At 40.3% G+C, this 19,217-nt stretch overlaps 1 protein-coding gene across 2 annotated transcripts in view; it reads right to left on the reverse strand.

The window, feature by feature from the left end:
* The window catches only part of PTPN14 (protein tyrosine phosphatase non-receptor type 14), a 167,646-nt gene that overhangs the window by 142,801 nt on the left and 5,628 nt on the right, over positions 1-19,217 (reverse strand). The gene's annotated exons all lie outside the window — the stretch shown is intronic.

Genomic DNA, 19,217 nt, shown 5'->3' on the forward strand with positions numbered 1-19,217 from the left:
CAGAATTCAAGTACTTCAGGATATCTGGAACCTTAAAAGCAAAATGTCAAGTAGTTCAGCAGCAGGTGCGAATAGAATGGATATAATTACATTCTTCATCAAATCCACCCATGACCACTGCACCAGAGATTCTGATGGCCGTCATTCCACAGTGGAAACAAGAGCAGGCTAAGTGCAATCCAAAGCCCCCTTCCAGTCTCCACTTTTACTGTTCTCCATGCCTCATATACTTTCCTCCATCACTTTGACTTGTTGAGTTTATTGGGATCAGTCTTGTGATTAAGAGCCTTGTAAATAAATACAAAACATTTCACCAGTTCACTCAAATGTTTTACTGCCTGACCTCCTGAGTGGAGGTTACACATGGAGCCGATGAAAAGAATGTCATAAGCATTCTTTTCTACCCACCTGGACTAAGTGGTTATTTACCCCAGGCTAGTATCTCCTTAAAGGGGCTAAAATGCCTTCTTTGCTTTATGTAACACAAGGGGAAAATAAAACAGATTCACAGTGGCTGCCAGGTCCACATACCATTTCACAGAAGGAATTTTAGGGAAAGAGAGTCATTTGTTTTCCTAAGTAGAGAATAAAATTTATCTTTGCAAGTGGCAGTCTAAAAACAAAAGCAGCGAAATGCAATTTTTAAGAAAAAAAGTTTTGTTGAAAAGGCATGAATCAGTGCAAGGTCCGTGGCACACATGGCATGTTAATAGTGTAAATAAAAAGACCTCTCGTATAAACGCATACACATGTATGTTGTTTCCATAAAGTATTTGATAATCCCTTAGTTAGTGGCAACAAGGACTTTTTAGATACCCACTCCAGCCCAGGTACAGAAAAGAACTTTCTGAAAAGAACAACAAATCCAATTAAAAGAGCAGATCCCTGCCAAGTGAGGAAAATACATTATGAGTACTAAACTGATGATAGTATAAATAAACAGAAACAAGAGCAAAAAGAGTTTAATAAGAAATTTATTAAAAGAGGCAAAATAAGCCATGGGGGAAAATATGGGCAACATTGATCCCCCAATTGTTTGACAAAGGCACCCGAAACCCTGTTTCATGAGATTTTCGTTTTGTTTTGTTTATATTTAATTTGCAAGAAAACATAAATCAGAAACTTCTTAGATCATTTTTTCACAAGTATGCAAGATTTCATACCAGTATTGTAGCAACTGAAAGATTCAAAAGTAGCTGTAATTTAATATGGGATGGCCAATGGTGAGGAGGTGATATAATCACTGCTAAGACAAGCTTCAGATTAAACAAGCATCTTCTTTTCAAAAAGGATAACTTGCAAAATGACGACCAACAGCTAGCTACTTCAACAAACACCAATAATTTCCTATGCTCAGAAAAGGAACAAGCAGGATACAAACATCCATCCAGACCAGAAGAATGAAACCAAGAATGCATATGCAATGCATGCTTTATATCAGATTCTGAAACAAACTCACTTTCCTAATTACATTTGGCTTAAACCAGCATAAAAAAAAAAAAAAGAAAGAAAATTGCTAACATTCCTTGAGTCTAAACCAAATGGTGTGAAATGGAGAAGGCTGCCTAGAAGTGCAGTGAGCAAACTCCAGGCTATTTTCAATAAAGGACATAGAAAGCATAAATGAAGAGCACCAGAAGGGAAAAAAATAGCAAGAAAGCTGTAAAAACTTTACTTGTAAACAAAAGATAACCAGTTGTGAAAATAAATGCCATGGTGTTTTTAATGATTTAACATGCAACTTCATGTTTAATACTTAATAATTGTCAGTGATATCAATTACATTTAAAATGCTGGCAAGATAAGACAGGAAAAAGAAGCAGCCACTAGACCTATTAAGAAGCAGGGAGGACTTCCCTGGTGGCACAGTGGTTAAGAATCCACCTGCCGGGCTTCCCTGGTGGCGCAGTGGTTGAGAGTCCGCCTGCCGATGCAGGAGACACGGGTTCGTGCCCCGGTCCGGGAAGATCCCACATGCCGCGGAGCAGCTGGGCTCGTGAGCCATGGCCACTGAGTCTGCGCGTCCGGAGCCTGTGCTCCGCAATGGGAGAGGCCACAACAGTGAGAGGCCCGCGTACCGCAAAAAAAAAAAGCAGGGAAATACCAATATAAGATTTTTTTTTTAATTGCAGTGGTGATCAGGAGCTGATTAAGTACCAAAATAATGACAATTATTCTGACTTGACTCAATCATACTTATGAGGCATCTAAGCATATAGGAGACTAATACACTATTAATCCTTGAGTGATCCTGACATTTTCATAGCACAGGATCTGCAGGGACAGGCATGACCCACCTTTACAGAGGCAATGACCTTGGACCTTGTATCCAAAGGTCAACATAGTCTCTCATAGGAGCGCATCTGCTGCCCCTCTCCACTCCTATCTTCCCATTTTCCCTATACATCCCTTATTGGTAGTCTTTCCTAACGAAGAATGAACCCAGAGTAATTACTTTAACTGGCTTCATGGATTTGACAACTGGGGGACCTGAGGGCAGTTTCAATGAAGGTGCCCAGAAGAAAAGGACCCCAGGGGTCCAGCAGCATTCCCCAGACAGCTGGCCCCAGGAGCACCGGCCACCACTGCAAAGTCTGGAACCCTTCCTCCTGCTGGGGCTGACCAAGAGCCTCCTGGCTCTGGTTACTGAGCAAAGACCCAGGAATCTCTTTTTTGCACTGAAATAGTATTTAAAAGAGGAGCTTCATTCTATAGTGTGCGACATAAGAGGAAATGGGCTTTTCTCCAGGTAGCTGAGAACTTAAAGCACCAATTAACATCTTTCTATAGGATAATCCGTTCCTCGTTCTCGGCTAATTGATTTACAAACAAACTTTTGAATCAATCCTTGATAAAGTGGGCTTAGAAGCTGAAACAGGATGCATGTTTCAAAGCAGCAGAAGCGAAAGAATGACAATTTGTATCAATAAACTGTGTGTGTAAAATAAATAAATACTTTGGTTAAATTAAAATCTAATGAAAGTGGAGAGTAAGCGACATAAGGTATGCTTTTAAAAATATGAAAGGACGGCGCAGTGGTTGAGAGTCCGCCTGCCCAGGCAGGGGACAAGGGTTCGTGCCCCGGTCTGGGAAGATCCCACATGCCGCGGAGCAGCTGGGCCCGTGAGCCATGGCCGCTGAGCCTGCGTGTCCAGAGCCTGTGCTCCACAACGGGAGAGGCCACAACAGTGAGAGGCCCGCGTACCGCAAATAAAAAAATAAAAAAAAAAAAAAAAAAAGAAAGGATTCAAAATAGAATAGGATCTTTATGTAATAAAGATTGCATATATACTGTGAAATCTATTTTTTCAGACTACCCCTATCCTGCAACTCCTACACATCAGCTTTGGCTCTCTGTTTGGAAACCACTGACGCACCCCCCCCCCAATCTTCTCTTGTCTCTCTTGTCTATCACCTACTGCTTTCTAAAAGAGATTTCCAGCCTAGGGTTTGAAACACCCTGAGTGTCTTAAAGTATTTCAAAATAAGTGATGAAATTCTGAAAACAAATCAATGAAATAAGTGTATGCTATAAAGAAATCTGCCCTGGAGGGCATCAGGAAACCTAAAACCCTGGGATAGGATGTTGCAATTCCCAAAAGGATACAAATCACAGCTCAGGAGATGCCAAAGAGGCACATATGTATTAATAACATACAGCAACGCACACTTTAAAGACCTACACAGTAACAATAACCAGCACTCAATCTCTGAGATCTGGAATTCTTTTCCACAATACAAAGATACTTCTGCTAAATTCTACTCATCCTCTTACCCCAGTGACTTCCAAGCTTTGACAGGGCAACACTTAACACTATCTAAAATGACCTCAAGGACCAGGGCGAAACTCTGAAAATACATCCAAACAAAATTAGTATTAATTTAAATGAATGCAATAATAAGTACATATACAACATACAGGATAGCCCCCGGGAAGCATCAGAGGTAAATGCCACAGATTCATTCAAATAAAATTAACTATCACTGCAAAAAAAGTTTAATACTTAAATATGCTAGTTAAATCTTTTCCTAGACAAAAGTAAACCAGGCAATTAGTAGTTTCTTCTGAGAAGAGTAACAGCTCTGAGGTTTCCTTCTTTGCTCTGACCACAAACTCAACCACAGAGCTGAAACAAAAAATTTTCCATAACTATTGAATTTTCGAAGGAGTGTAAAAGCTAGAAACCTGAGACCAACTAGGCCAACTCACTCATGATGAAGACAAGGAAACTGAGTCATGAGTGGCCAAGAAAGTTCCTAAAACCAAAATATTAGTGGCAGAAGTAAGCCTCAGGTTTCTGAAATGCCACAGGAGTGCACTTTCCACTAGACCACATGGGTGATGATGGGGGATGGCTGGAGAGTTCACCAAAATTCAAAATGGACTTGGCCCATTACACATCTGCCCAGAGTGGTTTCGTCTTACATGGCCTAAGGGACTCTCATGTAACAAGCTAGAGTCACTTCATAATGGTGCTGCCTTTTTAATGGGTAGTGGATTTTTAGATATATGTGTAATCAAAGTGATTAAAATCAAGCTGTAGATAAAGTGTACACATACTAACAGTAACTCAAATACCAAGCAAAGAAGTCTATTTGGTTTTCTAGGTAAAATAGTAATCCACGGAAAAATATCATTTTAATGTATTCAATAACCAGTAAAATATGCACTATAAGGAAACTACCTTTAGAATCTGTTCAGTAACAACTCATGGTAGGTGCCCAGACACCAGAAAGATACATATTATTTGAGAGAGACAGAGCTAACCTTAGTAGAAAAGCAATTCTTCGAGCATAGCTCCCAGGAACAAAATACAGCAATGAAAGTTACCCAAGATCTTAACCCAGCAATGACTGGCCCAGACACAGCAGAGAAGAAGGGGCATTTTGATTGGCAAGACATTTGAAAATCTAGGGGGTTTTGTTTGTTTGTTTTTATTTTAAGCCTGGGATGTGTGGAAGAAATGATAAATGAAAGAAGGGAGCCGGAGGGCAGAACAGAAAATCAGAAGAAGAGAAAGTAATGAAGTGGTAAAGAGAGCAGGCGATAAAAGCCGGAAAAGGCAAAATGGTGTCTATTATCAAAGAGGGCAGCAGGAAAGCCCCCTGCCTTCAAAGGGGGTAAAGTCCTAGTCAAGACATAAGACTCTGACCAGATGTTCCAGGATATCTGAGATTTCTGTCTGGGTGCCAACAGAGGCTTCTATCTACATATCAGGTCCCGTCTTTTGCTTTGCCTGTTAAGGAACTTGATTTTGAGTTCAACCAGAACTGACCAATGTCAACTGAGAAATTATACTGAGAAGCCAAATTGTCAAAGGGGCTCTGCTCACTCTCAACCCAAAAGGACTAACGTCTGGGCAAATCAGTTTAGTACCCAAAAATTCTAAATAAAGAGAAATAGATCACTCTACCTATTGTTACAAAACAAGCATAGCCTGTTACATGCATTGATACTTCTGCTTCCTGTTCAGGGTGTCCCTTAAACATTAACTACATTTTTAATTCTTCTTTTTTAGCATTCCCTTTCATCAACCAAAAACTCCTATCAGCATAACAATATTTCCTTCTAGCAGGTACATCCAAGATTCTGAATAGTCAAGTAGTTTAAAAATGGACTGGATTTCATAGTAGCACAGAAATGCATGCTGAGATACACCTAACCAACCACAATCAATCAAATAGAAAAATCTAAAAGGTAGTTGGGGAACATAGTAAAGCAGGGTCTGAGGTCTTTGGGACAAAAGCTGTCTGGTGGTTTTTAAATTTTTTTTCTCTTCATTGCTTCCCCTACCCGGCCCACAGAAAAATCTGTAAAAACATTTAAAAAGTCAATATACACATAAAGATGAATGGTTACAGGACTGTAAATGCTAACAGTGATAAGCACTTCTTTCTAAAGCTCAATTAATCAAAATTTATTGAGTGCCTCAGTTATTCCAGTGATGGTATAAAAGACCTTCACATCAAAAAAAAAAGAAAAGAAAAAAGACCTTCACATCAAGTCAACAATATCCTAATAATACGTATTTAATATTAATCTATATAACAATGACTCAACATGAGCCTTATAAATTATAAAATCTGGCAGCATGTAAACTGGCCCATCCCTGGAGGAGTGGTTTTGCCAACAACGAATATAAAAATGTATACAGTATTTTCTGTGATGCATTAATTGTTCTCCTGGGAATTCAACCCAAAGGAATAATCTGAAAGAAGAAAGACACTACACATACAAAGTTGTTAATGGTATTTTATTTATAGTAACAAAAACCCTGGAAATAACCCAAATAATCAATAAACGGAAATTGCTATGGAATGGAAATTCAATGAATTAAATACACACCCGTTAAATTTATACAGACATTAAGATGGTACATGGACTTCCCTGGTGGCACAGCGGTTAAGAATCTGCCTGCCAAGGCAGAGGACATGGGTTCGATCCCTGGTCCAGGAAGATCCTACATGCCACGGTGCAACTAAGCCCATGTGCCACAACTACTGAAGCCCGTGCGCCTAGAGCCAGAGCTCCACAGCAAGAGAAGCCACCACAATAAGAAGCCTGCACGCAGCAATGAAGAACCAACACAGCCAAAAATAAATAAATTAAAAAAAAAAAGCAACGAAGACCCAATGCAGCCAATAAGTAAATAAATAAATAAATAAATAAAAAATTTGGGCTTCCCTGGTGGCGCAGTGGTTAAGAATCTGCCTGTCGATGCAGGGGACACGGGTTTGAGCCCTGGTCCGGGAACATCCCATGTGCTGCGGAGCAACTAAGCCCGTGCACCACAACTACTGAGCCTGCGCCCTAGAGCCCGCGAGCCACAACTACTGAGCCCACGTGACACAACTACTGAAGCCCGCACGCCTAAAGTCCGTGCTCCGCAACAAGAGAAGCCACCGCAGTGGGAAGGCCGCGCACCGCAACGAAGAGTAGCCCCCGCTGGCCGCAACTAGAGAAAGCACGCGTGCAGCAATGAAGACCCAACGCAGCCATAAATAAATAAATAAATAAATGTATATATTTAAAAAAAAACTATTAGCAGCTTAAGAAAACATTTACAATGAGCATGACAACCTTTGAGAAAAGTTCAGTAGTAACTTTCTGCTTGTAAATTCAACCTAGATATGTAACCATTCAATATAAAACAAGCATCCTATTTTACTGCACTGATTTTTAAAAGCTTCTGTTCTGTAATTACTGGGTTTCTTCTATATTAACATAAAGCATCCTCATTCTCACTTACTTTGAGCCTCAGAATCCCAATTTTCCCAAAAGATTGTTACAAAATCAAAACTTCATAAAGCAACGGGTCCTCACCTCATCTTCAAAGAAATTTGCAATGAATTCCAAGAAGACTTACACTAAATGAACTTAAACTGAAATAGGAAACCATCTCAGGAACAAAAACCCAAAGACTTTCATGGCAAATCTATTCAAATTCATTATTTCCTCAACACTAATCTGAGTCCTACTATTCACAATATTAATACTCTAAATACTCACACATTTAACACTCTGCAGTCAGCACCTACTACTGTTCAAATAAACTCTGGTTCACACACTGATGTCTGGTTCACGTGTCAACTTGTTTCCCACTGAGTTGTAGTATTTCTTACAAGCTTTACCAGGCTGCCTCTAAAATGGATTTCTCAGTTCCGAGGATTTTTGACTTTCCTCCACTAAATGAGGTGGGAGGCATCTGCACTCCACTGGTAGTTGCAAAATCCAACCTATCATTCCCAAATTCCAGCACACCACTTCCCATCCACACACACACACACACACACACACACACACACACGCATGCACGCACGCACGCACACCTGCTTATTCTGCCTATGGACTCTGGATTGAGTGGCCTGAGGATTTCTCTTATCTGCCCTGCAAGTCTTATTGCCTTTGTTGTGAGGTCTCAGATCCTTACATGAGGAAATATAACCAAGGACATTGATGGGCATGTCTAGATACTACTATTTCTAAGCAGAAACCAAAGACAAGTGTAGCAGCAGGCAACATGACACTTGTAAAGTAAGCCAAGTGAGAGGATACAGTTGGTAATAAAAAGTTTTAGTTTACACTTTGAGGGGGGAAAACTGTAGGAAAGACTGGTTCTTAAGTTTCAACTGGTATTTTCTGCTATATAAACCATAAGGCCATAGAGGAATCTGAACACCGTGGAATTAAAGCCGTCCGATGTTAGGCAACAGAACTATAAACAAAGCTCCTCTCCTAAGACTTTGAAATATGCAGCAAAATTCAGCAATTTGAGTAGGTTCAGCCTTTTACCGAGTTCCACAGTAATAATTACTACGATTTGCTTTGGATAAAAGTTATAAAACCTCAAATCAAGTGTATGTTTTCTTTTTACTTTTTTTTTTTTTTTTACTGTTTTAATGTAAGGATAAAGATGTGTTTAAGAAACAGTGTACTGAGAAGAACATGGGACCAAGAAAAAAAAGATAACAAAAATGAGTATTTCTTTATAATGATTTTCAGAAACCAGGAAAGGAAATTATAAGTGGCCCTAGTTTTATTTGATTTAATAGAAAAAATAACAATACAATTTGTTCTAAAAGTTTTTGTTTTAAAATACCATCTTGAATAATTACAAAAATTAAGCTATAAGCAATGATGAAAATTGTATACTTAAATGTTGATGATGGCACTATAAACTGATAGCCTTTGTAGAGAGCAATCTGGCCATATGTAACAAGATCTACAAGCAATTCATGCCCTCTTACCCAGATGGCCTACTTTGGAAACTGTATCCCAAGAAAATACTCTGCAAATAAATGTAATTTGTTCAACAATGTTGACTGCAATGCTACTTATAATTGTTAAAGTTGGAAACAATCCAAATACCAAACCATAAGGGAAGAGTTAAGTCAATGATGGTATAAAAGATGAGATTATTGATCCCAACTCTTTGCTCCCCTCCTCCCCTCCTGTAATATATCCCATCCATGTCCCTGTGACTTGCCTGAGAATCCTGCAAGGTGAGTATAGGTCCCCAACTCATTGGTTTTTGGCTTGGCTACGTGATATACTTTGGCCAATGGGATGTGAGCAGACAGCATATTTGCCACCTCCATGCAGCAGCCTTTTGTCGTTTTTTTTTTTGGCCACGCTGTGAGGCACGTGGGATCTTAGTGCTCTGACAGGGATCAAACCCGTGCCCCCTGCAGTGGAAGCGCGGAGTCTGGACCGCCATGGAAGTCCCCACGCAGCAGCTTTAAATGAGATTGCATGCCTGTTACTATATTCCTGCCTCGGCCATGAGAACAGCATGCCCCAGATGGGGGCTGTCCTTTCGCCTGGGTTCCTGAAAGAGAAGACATGTGTGTGGAGCGGCACCAAGCCTGGTCAAGCAAGCCACCAAGGGCTGCAGCACACTGCAGCACCCATGTCACATAGACAAGGAATAAATGCTTGTTGTCATAAGCCACTGAGATGCTGGAACCTTTTTTGTGACCATATCAAAAGCTAATACAACAGTCATCAAAATATGGCAAGTTATAGAATCGCTGATATAGGCAGACATATATTTGAAAAAAACTTGTGAAAAAGTAGAAGATAAAACTAATAGGCATTTGCCAAAGACATCTATATAAAATAAAGCAAGCCAACAAGCACCAGAAATTAACTAACTTAGAATGATGTAACAGTTTATAATTTTTTATTTTTTGGCTGCGCCACGCGGCTTGCAGGATCTCAGTTCCCTGACCAGGGATTGAACTTGTGCCCCCAGCAGTGGAAGCACGGAATCCTAACCACTGGACCACCAGGGAATTCCCTATAATTATTTTTATAAATGAAGTATATATTTATAAATCTTTAATTCCCTTTTAAATGCTACCTTTATACCAATATATTTTTAGTAATTCTATACAGATCATATTTATAACAGAAGTAATTCTATCCAACACACTGTTTTCTGCATTAAATGATGTACAGATTAGTGTACACTTATGCTAAAAATGAATCTAGTGCAAAAGGTTATTCAGTTTTTGAAGGTATGAATTCAGGGTTCATCAAATTCTTTTGTGAGACTACAAGGAAGGGAAGTGCAAAAAAAAAAAAAAAAAACAGACAAAAGCAAGAGTTATTTGCCAGGGGAATCCATTCTCTAGTCATCAAACACTGTGCGATGGCAAGGTCTGAAAAGACATCACCTATCTGAAAATAAAGTTGTGCTACCTTTGAATTTATCTTTATGACCTGTTTGAAATTCCATTACATTTGTGTGACTCAAGAATCATAAGTGTTCATTATAACAAGCACTCTCATTCACAGAAATTTATCCTAAAATAAATTCAATAATGAGTTAAAACAACTGTTAATGTGAAGATTCTCACAATCATCTCCTATGGAATAGCAAGAAATATAAATGTATATATTTTCAACAACAAAAAAATAAAGGAATTCACAGTATGCCAATTATATGTAGATATATAAAATATTAATTATTAAGACAATAAGAAATACAAAAAGCATGCGTATATGTGAGAGAGTATATAAAACTATAAAAATATGTCTACGTATAAGACTAGAAAAACATGAAAAAATTTTTAAATAGGTTTATAAAATAAACTTTTACCAATTTTTTTTAATTGAGGAGAGAGAAAAATCTAATGCTTATATTTACAAAATCTGTACTTGCTATGAAATATTCAACACATCAATGTCTCTCAGTTAAAAGCAAGGTGAAGTACGCTTAAAGTTTCTAAAATCAATTTCTCTGATAAATATCTTTCTAATTAAGGCAAGCTTGGATTAGTAAAGAGAGTGTATTAAGCACAATTTCATCATTTCTTGATAACTTGAGGTCATCGATTATTGTACTATATTCCCTAAATCAAAGATGATATTTCTGACAGTGCTGGGGAGAAGAGTGTGTGGCCTTCCTAGGCACTGAATGAACAAAAGAACTACTGCTGATTGGTCCTAGGTAATGTTTTCTCTTTTGCCTTTGAAAGGCAGTGATGCAGAGTGGTTACAAGTACACGTTCTGGACTCATGCCCAGATTTGACACTGAGCTCCATCATTTACGTACTCGTATTTGCATGCCAAAGGTGTTACACAGTAAACTAGTATTTACTAATGTACCATCTTGTGCCTCAGCCTTTTTAAGCCCTAGGTTTCTCATCTATAAAATAAGCCAACAAGAGCACTTACTTCACAGAGTTGCTATAAGGATCAAAAAGATAATCCATTTAAAGTGCTTGACAAAGTACTTGCAAATGGTAAGTAGTAAATAAATGCCCGCTAATAGTAGTCTCTCTCTGCTGGTCACCTAAGGCGTCATCAAGCTTGCTTCTTACCATCACCAAAAACGATTTCTAATTTCCATCTCTCTCCACTGTTCCCTCAGTCCTCAGGCATCCCCCGGGGGAAAGGGCTCCCAGGAGTAGTTGGATAACCATCTGTAACAGTCCCGTCCTAAAGAAATATAATGTGGACCACAAATGCAAGCCACATAGGTAATTTTAAAATCTCCAGTAGTCACATTTAAAGAGCAAAACAGAACACATGAAATTAATTTTAATACTAGGCTGTATTCAATTCAAGATATCTGAAATATTTTGACATGTAATCAATTTTTAAAAGTACGAGATATTCGACATTCTTTTTTTGTACTAATTCTGCAACATGTGGTGTGTACTTGATACAGCACATCTCAACTCAAACTAGTCACATTGCAAATGTCAAATGGTCACATGTGCCTGGTGGCTACCTGATGAGTTGCTTAGTCTTTTAAAGATTAGGACAGCAGAGAAACATCCCCACCTTTGAAAACATCAAAATGCGTTTATTAAACAAACTGATGAATGGATGAAAGGAAAGAAGGAAAGAAAGAAAGAAGGAAGGGAGGAAGAACAGATGTCCCCAACCTGCAGAGAGTTCTGGGCCTAAGGTTGTGGTTAAGAACCTGAACTATGGGGCCAGAGAGAATGAGTTCAAATCCACTTCTTCCGCTTCATAGCTATGAGACATTAGCAAATAACCTCTTTAACTCTCATATTTCTCAAGGATAAACTATAGATAAAAATAACCTCTCTTTCATAAGATTGTTATGAGTTGAAAGGCTGCAGAGAAAAAGAGTTTTCCATACCGAAAGCTCTGCTTTGTAAAAGGTCAGAAATGAGAGTGGGAAAAATTGATGGAGGAAATGCTGAGCTAATAATTAGCTAGAGATAAAAAAGAGGTCATGGAAGAGAAAAACTGGTCATGTGATAGTCATAGAGTCTTTGTTAAATGCCCAGTTGCACAAAACAACTGCCACAGTGGTAGCTATTAATAAAATAATTGCACTGACATTTCTAAAGCCCTCAATGGTTTATACCTCCTTAGCCTGACTGCTTTCTTTTGGCAGTATGATAAGTAAGGGGGTGGGAGGAGGGTGGCGCTGATCACCAGAATTTGGAGAATCAAGATTTTTCTGTAGTGTATATATTAATCACAGCTTCTGGCCCCAATCAGACGGATTACTGAAGATACATGGATCTTTCTTTGAAGGATGTAGTGCCTCAAATCCAACCTGAACATTACTCTTCCCTGTATTATAAACACATAAAATTAGACTAAATGTTTACTGTTCCTAAAACTTTCCCTGAAGGTTGGTTTTGTGAATAAATTCCTGATATTTTATTTTAAACTTGCTCTTGTTCTGTGCTTGTCCCCCCCAAAATTCAATTAATAAAAAGTATAAAGTCAGTCTGGTCTGCTAATGAAGACTTTAAACGCTTACTCGTATTAATAATCCAAGTCACTCTACTCTCTAATTTAGATGTTGAGTTTCTTAAAGACAACAAACAAGTCTTCTCTATTCCAGGGACCTTCTCAACTGAGATACTTTTTCTAGAAAGTATTTCATATAATATTCATGTGCCTTGAGATTACATGTGTTTCATAAAATCGATTTTTTTGAACGGTCCTAACTAAAATAAATCCAGATTCAACACATTTTTGTTTACTGCAAGACTTCTTGGAGTTTTTAACACGCTCATGTACACAGATTTCAAACCGCTATGCTCAGCCATTATTACCATTCTAGCAGTCTACAAATGAGAAAAATTAATAATGAATTGAGAGAAGCAAACAACAGGGAGATAGTCTATAATTATTGCATGGAAATAGACATCTTTACAGACCTTTGCAGTGAGTTTCTGGCCCGATGGGCTGTGCACTGTGCATTTCTCCCTTTTATCATCCCTGATACATATACAGTAATTAACCTATCAGAATCCTCCAGATGAAGGCAATTTATTATAAAGGAAGGGAGTGAGGGAGGGAGAAAAAAGGGAGGAGAAAGGATTGGAGTAGGGAGAAAGAGAGGAGGAAGGAAATTTATCTGAATAATGTAGTAAAGTATAAACACCACTTCATATTCACAGGCCAAGCTTAAATGCCTAAACACGTGCCCGAGGATGAAGCGACATGAAACACACACTTGTACCAAAACTAGCCCTTGGAAAATAGGCCTCATTTTGAAAACAACCAAACAGCTGCTCGGCAGAAACACAGCACAAATCATCCTTCCCAGCCTTTATTTTTAGATGCCTGTTAAGAAAAACAATAATTTTCTAAAGAATATAATTAAAACCGGTAGGTGTCACTTCATTATTTTGGAGTTTTAATTCATTTCACATCAGTCACACTTTTTTCCCCCTCATAAATCACATAATTATATAATATTCCATAACAAATTCCTTGCCTTTGAATAAAAGAATTTATATGATCTTTTTAAAACGTACAGATTTTAAAACAGAACAATCCACCCAAAATGACAGTATAACCCACAGGTTCAGACACAGGGGGTCTAAAAGTCAGCCCCCTTTTTCAAATGATAATTTGGAGACTTGCGTATGTCTAAAAAAAATGTGTACCTTCGTCACGTAAAGCACAGTTTACAAAATGTCTAATGGAAAAGAATATGCTTAATAGATCATAGGATTTCATTGGCAGAAACGAATGCTAATTGCCTGCTGGAGTCTTTAATGAAACCTAATTGCTGGCTTGAGCTGTCACCACTGACCCTGGTAACAGACCAGTACACCCTTCAAAAACCTAATACAGCATAATCCTCCTTCATTACAGTTATTATAGCTCTGCAGTGGGACACGTCTGCCACAAAAATAAACTTTGCTGCCTCTCCTCTACAAGGATGTGTCGCTTCTCCATCCCAGAGCAAGTAGCGTTGATGGCATAAGTCACCCTTACAACAAGTGGTACCACCTCAGAGCCCAGATCTACTTCAAAACCTAGACTCACACATCCCTTGGACACTGCTACAGAGACCATCAACATACTCCATGGTCACGGGGGGAAAGGACTAGAAAATAAGAACAAACCAAAACACTTACACCATCACCCATCACCATAAGGTAAATGGGAAAAGCAGAAGAAATAATTTCTAAAACTAATCATGGGTTTGAATTAGGACCTCCATGTGTAAATCAATTCAATCTACAGTCTACATTTCCGATATTGAGCCCAAAAGATACTCCCCCTTCGATTTGAAGTTTTTTCAGACATGCTCTTTTTAAAAAAATTACTTCAATTAAAAACATTAATCTTACATCTATGACTCAACAATTTCAAGCATTTATTGAACTTCTACTCTGCAGCAGGTGCCAAGAACCCAAAGATAAATAAATCACAAAACATGTCCCCGAAGAGCTCACAGCTTTGGGGAGATAGATGAACAAACAGCTATAATCCAATGTGATGCTTATCAGTAAAGAATGGGGAGAGGACCAAGGGAAGGCAGATCAGGGGACAATGAACTCTCCTAAATGATAAAAAGGGAATGTCAGACAAAACATCTAAGAAGATGTAAAACTCGTACTAGACATTAAGGAACAGAGGAAATTATGATGTGACCAGATGGGAAAAGGAATTCAAGGGAAGAATAACAGTAACAGCATGAGTCAAATCCACAATGTTTCAACCATGAGAAATGCTGCCGGCCCAGGCTAGCAGTTAGGTTAGGTGGGAAAAAGAGCTATGCATGCAGAGCCCTGAGTGCTCCGCTAAGAAGTCTGCATTTGACTGTGGGCAGTCTCATGTAGTATTAAAATGAAATATTTTAGACATACAGGAGAATATAGTAAACATATGTGTCCCCGCCACCCAGCTTAGGAAATAAAACAATACCACATCTCTTCTCACCTCTGCCACCACCCATCCCCTGTATTTGGTGTTTATTATCTTCCTGGCATTTCTTTACCAAGTTGACCCTTGAACAACATGGTGTGAACTACATGGGTCCACTTATACTTGGATTTTTTTTTTATAGTAAGTAACTACAGAACTACTTGACCCGTGGTTTGTTGAATCTGTGGATGTGGAACCACGGATATTGGAGGGGGAGGGAGCACAACTATAAGTTACATAAGAATTTTCAACTGTGTGTAGGGTTGGCGCCCCTAACCCACATGTTGTTCAAGGGTCAACTGTACTTTTACGACAGACATATGTGTCTCTAAACGATATAAAGTGGCAAGAAAGATTTCAAGCAAGAGGCTGAAAATATCAGACGTGTTTAAAACAAGACTCTGCAGTGTAGGGGGTGGACTGGTCTCTGAACTGGCAGCGGCAGGACAGGTGACAAAGAGATGTCGAGATAACTGTCTTTGCTGAAGGACTGTCACGATGGAGAGAGGAAGGGCAACCTCAGCCTCGGAGTGCATTCCTGGGGCAAGCAGGAGGCAGACCCCAATGAACAGTTACAGGTGACCAGCCGCAGAAGAGAAGCAACAGGCTGGGACAGACTGTGCTGGGAATGAGGAGGGACGTGGAGAGGAGTGAGGCGGGTGGCAGCTACTGGGCAGCTGGCAGGCTAATGAGAGGGCAGGTTAGCCAGGACACAAGGCACAAAGAGGTAAATGCCAAGACAAAGCGGCAGAGGGGCCTGGCCAGGGGGTGAGATCGGGAAGGCTGCCCAGAGGAGCAGTACTTAAGGTGGACCTTGAGGATGCTTTTGACAGGTTAGGATGGCTGAGCACCACGATCCCTGCCCATAGGTGACACGTTATTGGGCCTGTTCAGGAAACAGCTGCAGCTTGGCAGAACCCTGGGGAATAGTGGGACATAAATCTGCAGAAATCAGAGGACCATGTGGGGATTACTTGTGGAGAACCTTAAAGATCAATCTGAAGTATATATAGTGTATACACGTAATTCATAACAAACTCACTTTCATGACCATGAAATCTTCCTTAGTCCCTTTTACTTGAGAACTGAAATAAGGACCAGAGAGCCCATCTCGTGATTTGGGTGATAACGTCAGTGACATCACTGCTGCTTATTACATGGTTCTGTACGCAGAACAGGCCGTCCTGGTTAAGGATAGGTTGGTATCCACTGTGACACGGTGTCATGAAGGGTCTCTTTCCTTTTCATTTTAAAAACTAGTAACCCAGAGGTTGAATAATGAGTGATTTGCCTTTTCCTCTTTAACATAAGGGACAAAAGAAAATAATGCATAGAAAGGAAATTGAGCATATTCTAGTCAATAGTACATCTAAACTTGTGAAAACAATTTTGTTTTATGCCTTAACTCCCAAGTATTCCAACTTATTAATCTTTTTGTGATATTTACACCCCCTTGATCTGCAAGGTTTCCTAGGTTTGAAAAATGAGGAAGAAGATTACCATGTTTTTGAAAGTATACGAGTAAAACAAAACAACAGTAAGAACCAGAGTATCAGTGACTTGATAAAATAACTCAGGGAGGGGCTTCCCTGGTGGCGCAGTGGTTGAGAGTCCGCCTGCTGATGCAGGGGACACGGGTTCGTGCCCCGGTCCGGGAAGATCCCACATGCCGTAGAGCGGCTGGGCCCGTGAGCCATGGCCACTGAGCCTGCGCGTGCGGAGCCTGTGCTCCACAACAGGAGAGGCCACAACAGTGAGAGGCCCGCGTACCGCAAAAAAGCTCAGGGATGTGATTCATCTCCTCAGATGAACAAATAAGATGTGTATCATAAATAGCACTGATATCTGTTTAACTTATAATCACTTACAGTCATTAATATGATATAATCTTCCCAGAGCACCACACCTCCTATTAAAGAATAAATAATACATTCCACACCAAACTTGGCTCTAAGCCTTCAGGTCAGTATTTCAGAAATGCATTCATTCGTTGATTCTTTAAACACTTAAAAAAAAAAAGTCAACTCCCTTTCATTCTCTGCAAATCGGCAATAATAATAGCACCTACTTCACAGGGCTGTTGAAAGACATAATAAAATCATCGAAAGTGCTGAGAGCATTGGGAGAGAGTCCGCACCAGTAAAGGTGAGCCGTGGCTATTTCTAGCCAACCTCCATACAGGGTAGAGATTGTGAACCAAGTAAAACGTGAATCCTGCCAGGAGAAGCTTAACACTCAGTAGGGGAAACAGGGAGGTAAACATATGTAATATGGTGAGACAGAACTTACCGATAGAGCTAAGTGCAAAGCGCTCCGGAGCTATAAAGAAAGGAATGCCTAACTGGTCATGGGAAGGCGTGTTAGGGAAGAAGAAGCTTTAGCTGAAGGCACAGGGACTAAGCAGGTGGCAAAGGGGAAGAGGTCGCTCAGGGTCGGAATGTAAGGAACAAAGGAGAGAGGATTACACATCACCAAATCTTAGGGCCCTAGAACAGAGAGAGAGAGAGAGAGAGAGAGAGAGAACAGCAGATGGGAATGGGAAAGTACTCAGAATAAAGAAGCTTTATCATACAGGTAATAAGAAGCAAAATAAGAATTTAAATACCATAAAAGGTTTGTGTTTTAAAAAACTCTTTGAAAGAGTAGATGAAGAATATATGAAAGACAGCCTTTGAAACTCTTGAACAATCTGAAGAGGCAGCGGGGATGGAGGGAAAGGAACAAATTAAGGATATTTTAGAGACACAGACTCAAAGGATCTAGGGACTGACTGGGTCTGTTATTGGGGTTTGAGGGTCAGGGTTGGGGGGTGCTAACAAAGAGTGACAGGTTGAAGAGAACTCCAACTGCCTGGCTTCGGCAGCTAACTCAGCTGATGTCACTAAGACAGGACATATAGAAGCAGCAGATTTTGTGGCAAGAAACTAATGAGTTCAATCTGAGACAGGTGGAATTGGGCATAGATCCAGATAAACCGAACTGTTTGGAACCAAGCGGAGGGGTCTGGATGGGAGAAGATAGCCAAGCAAATCCATTAAAATGTAAGCATCTAGGGGGCTTCCCTGGTGGCGCAGTGGTTGAGAGTCCGCCTGCCAATGCAGGGGACATGGGTTCGTGCCCCGGTCCGGGAGGATCCCACATGCCGCGGAGCGGCTGGGCCCGTGAGCCATGGCCGCTGGGCCTGCGTGTCCGGAGCCTGTGCTCCGCAACGGGAGAGGCCACAGCAGTGAGAGGCCCGCGTACCAAAAAAAAAAAAAAAAAGTAAGCATCTAATTCATGCTCGCCATGGGTCTGGCTAGGGATAAGTGGCCACTAAGTGACTCCCAGCCTCTCCAGAGCTCTAAAGCAACCAGAAACAGAATCATTCAAACCAATACAGTGAAAACCTTAAGTGACTACCACCCCAAGGCTGACTGGGATGGATGGACCAAAGTGAGATTCCTTGGCTCAGCGATTACTCAAACCGCAGATGATCAAAGGACCGGCAGTATTAACACCACCTGGGAGTTCCTTAGGGATGCAAATTCTCAGAATCAGAAGCTGGGGTGGTGTGGGGAAGAGCAGCCAGAGTCTGTGGGTAAGGAGCCCTCCAGGTGATTCTGAGGCTCACTAGACTTTGAGATCTACAGCCTTAGCTAATGCCCCAATTACTTGAGGGGAATGGAGTGTGAAAGAGAACTCCCAGGAGACAGGTCTCCAAAGATTTGAGGAAACTGTACGTTAGAAAAGGATACACTCTGCACGAAGACAAGCATCAGGAACTTTTGCTAATTTTCAACAGCGAAGCAAAGGAGAGCACGTCAGTGGTCCTCACCGTAAAGGTTTCTGAGTGAGGAATATCATTCAGTACTAAAATCTCAAACATTACAAATGTGAAAAGGATGCTCTGCTTCCCAGAGGATGCCACCACCACCAGCGAACCCTTTCTCATCTTCTCACCAGACCCCTCCCTGTTGAGCAACATGTTACAGGATCTCTGGATATGCAACAGGCCTCTGGGTCAAGCTAACTGACCAGATTCAGGATGAAACCCTTGAGCTGGGCCTAATGGAG

Source organism: Delphinapterus leucas, chromosome 1 (genome assembly GCF_059928025.1).
Source record: "Delphinapterus leucas isolate spDelLeu-1000000601 "Yukka" chromosome 1, BTC_Dleu_Yukka2, whole genome shotgun sequence".
In the NCBI taxonomy this organism is placed as follows: Eukaryota; Metazoa; Chordata; class Mammalia; order Artiodactyla; family Monodontidae; genus Delphinapterus; species Delphinapterus leucas.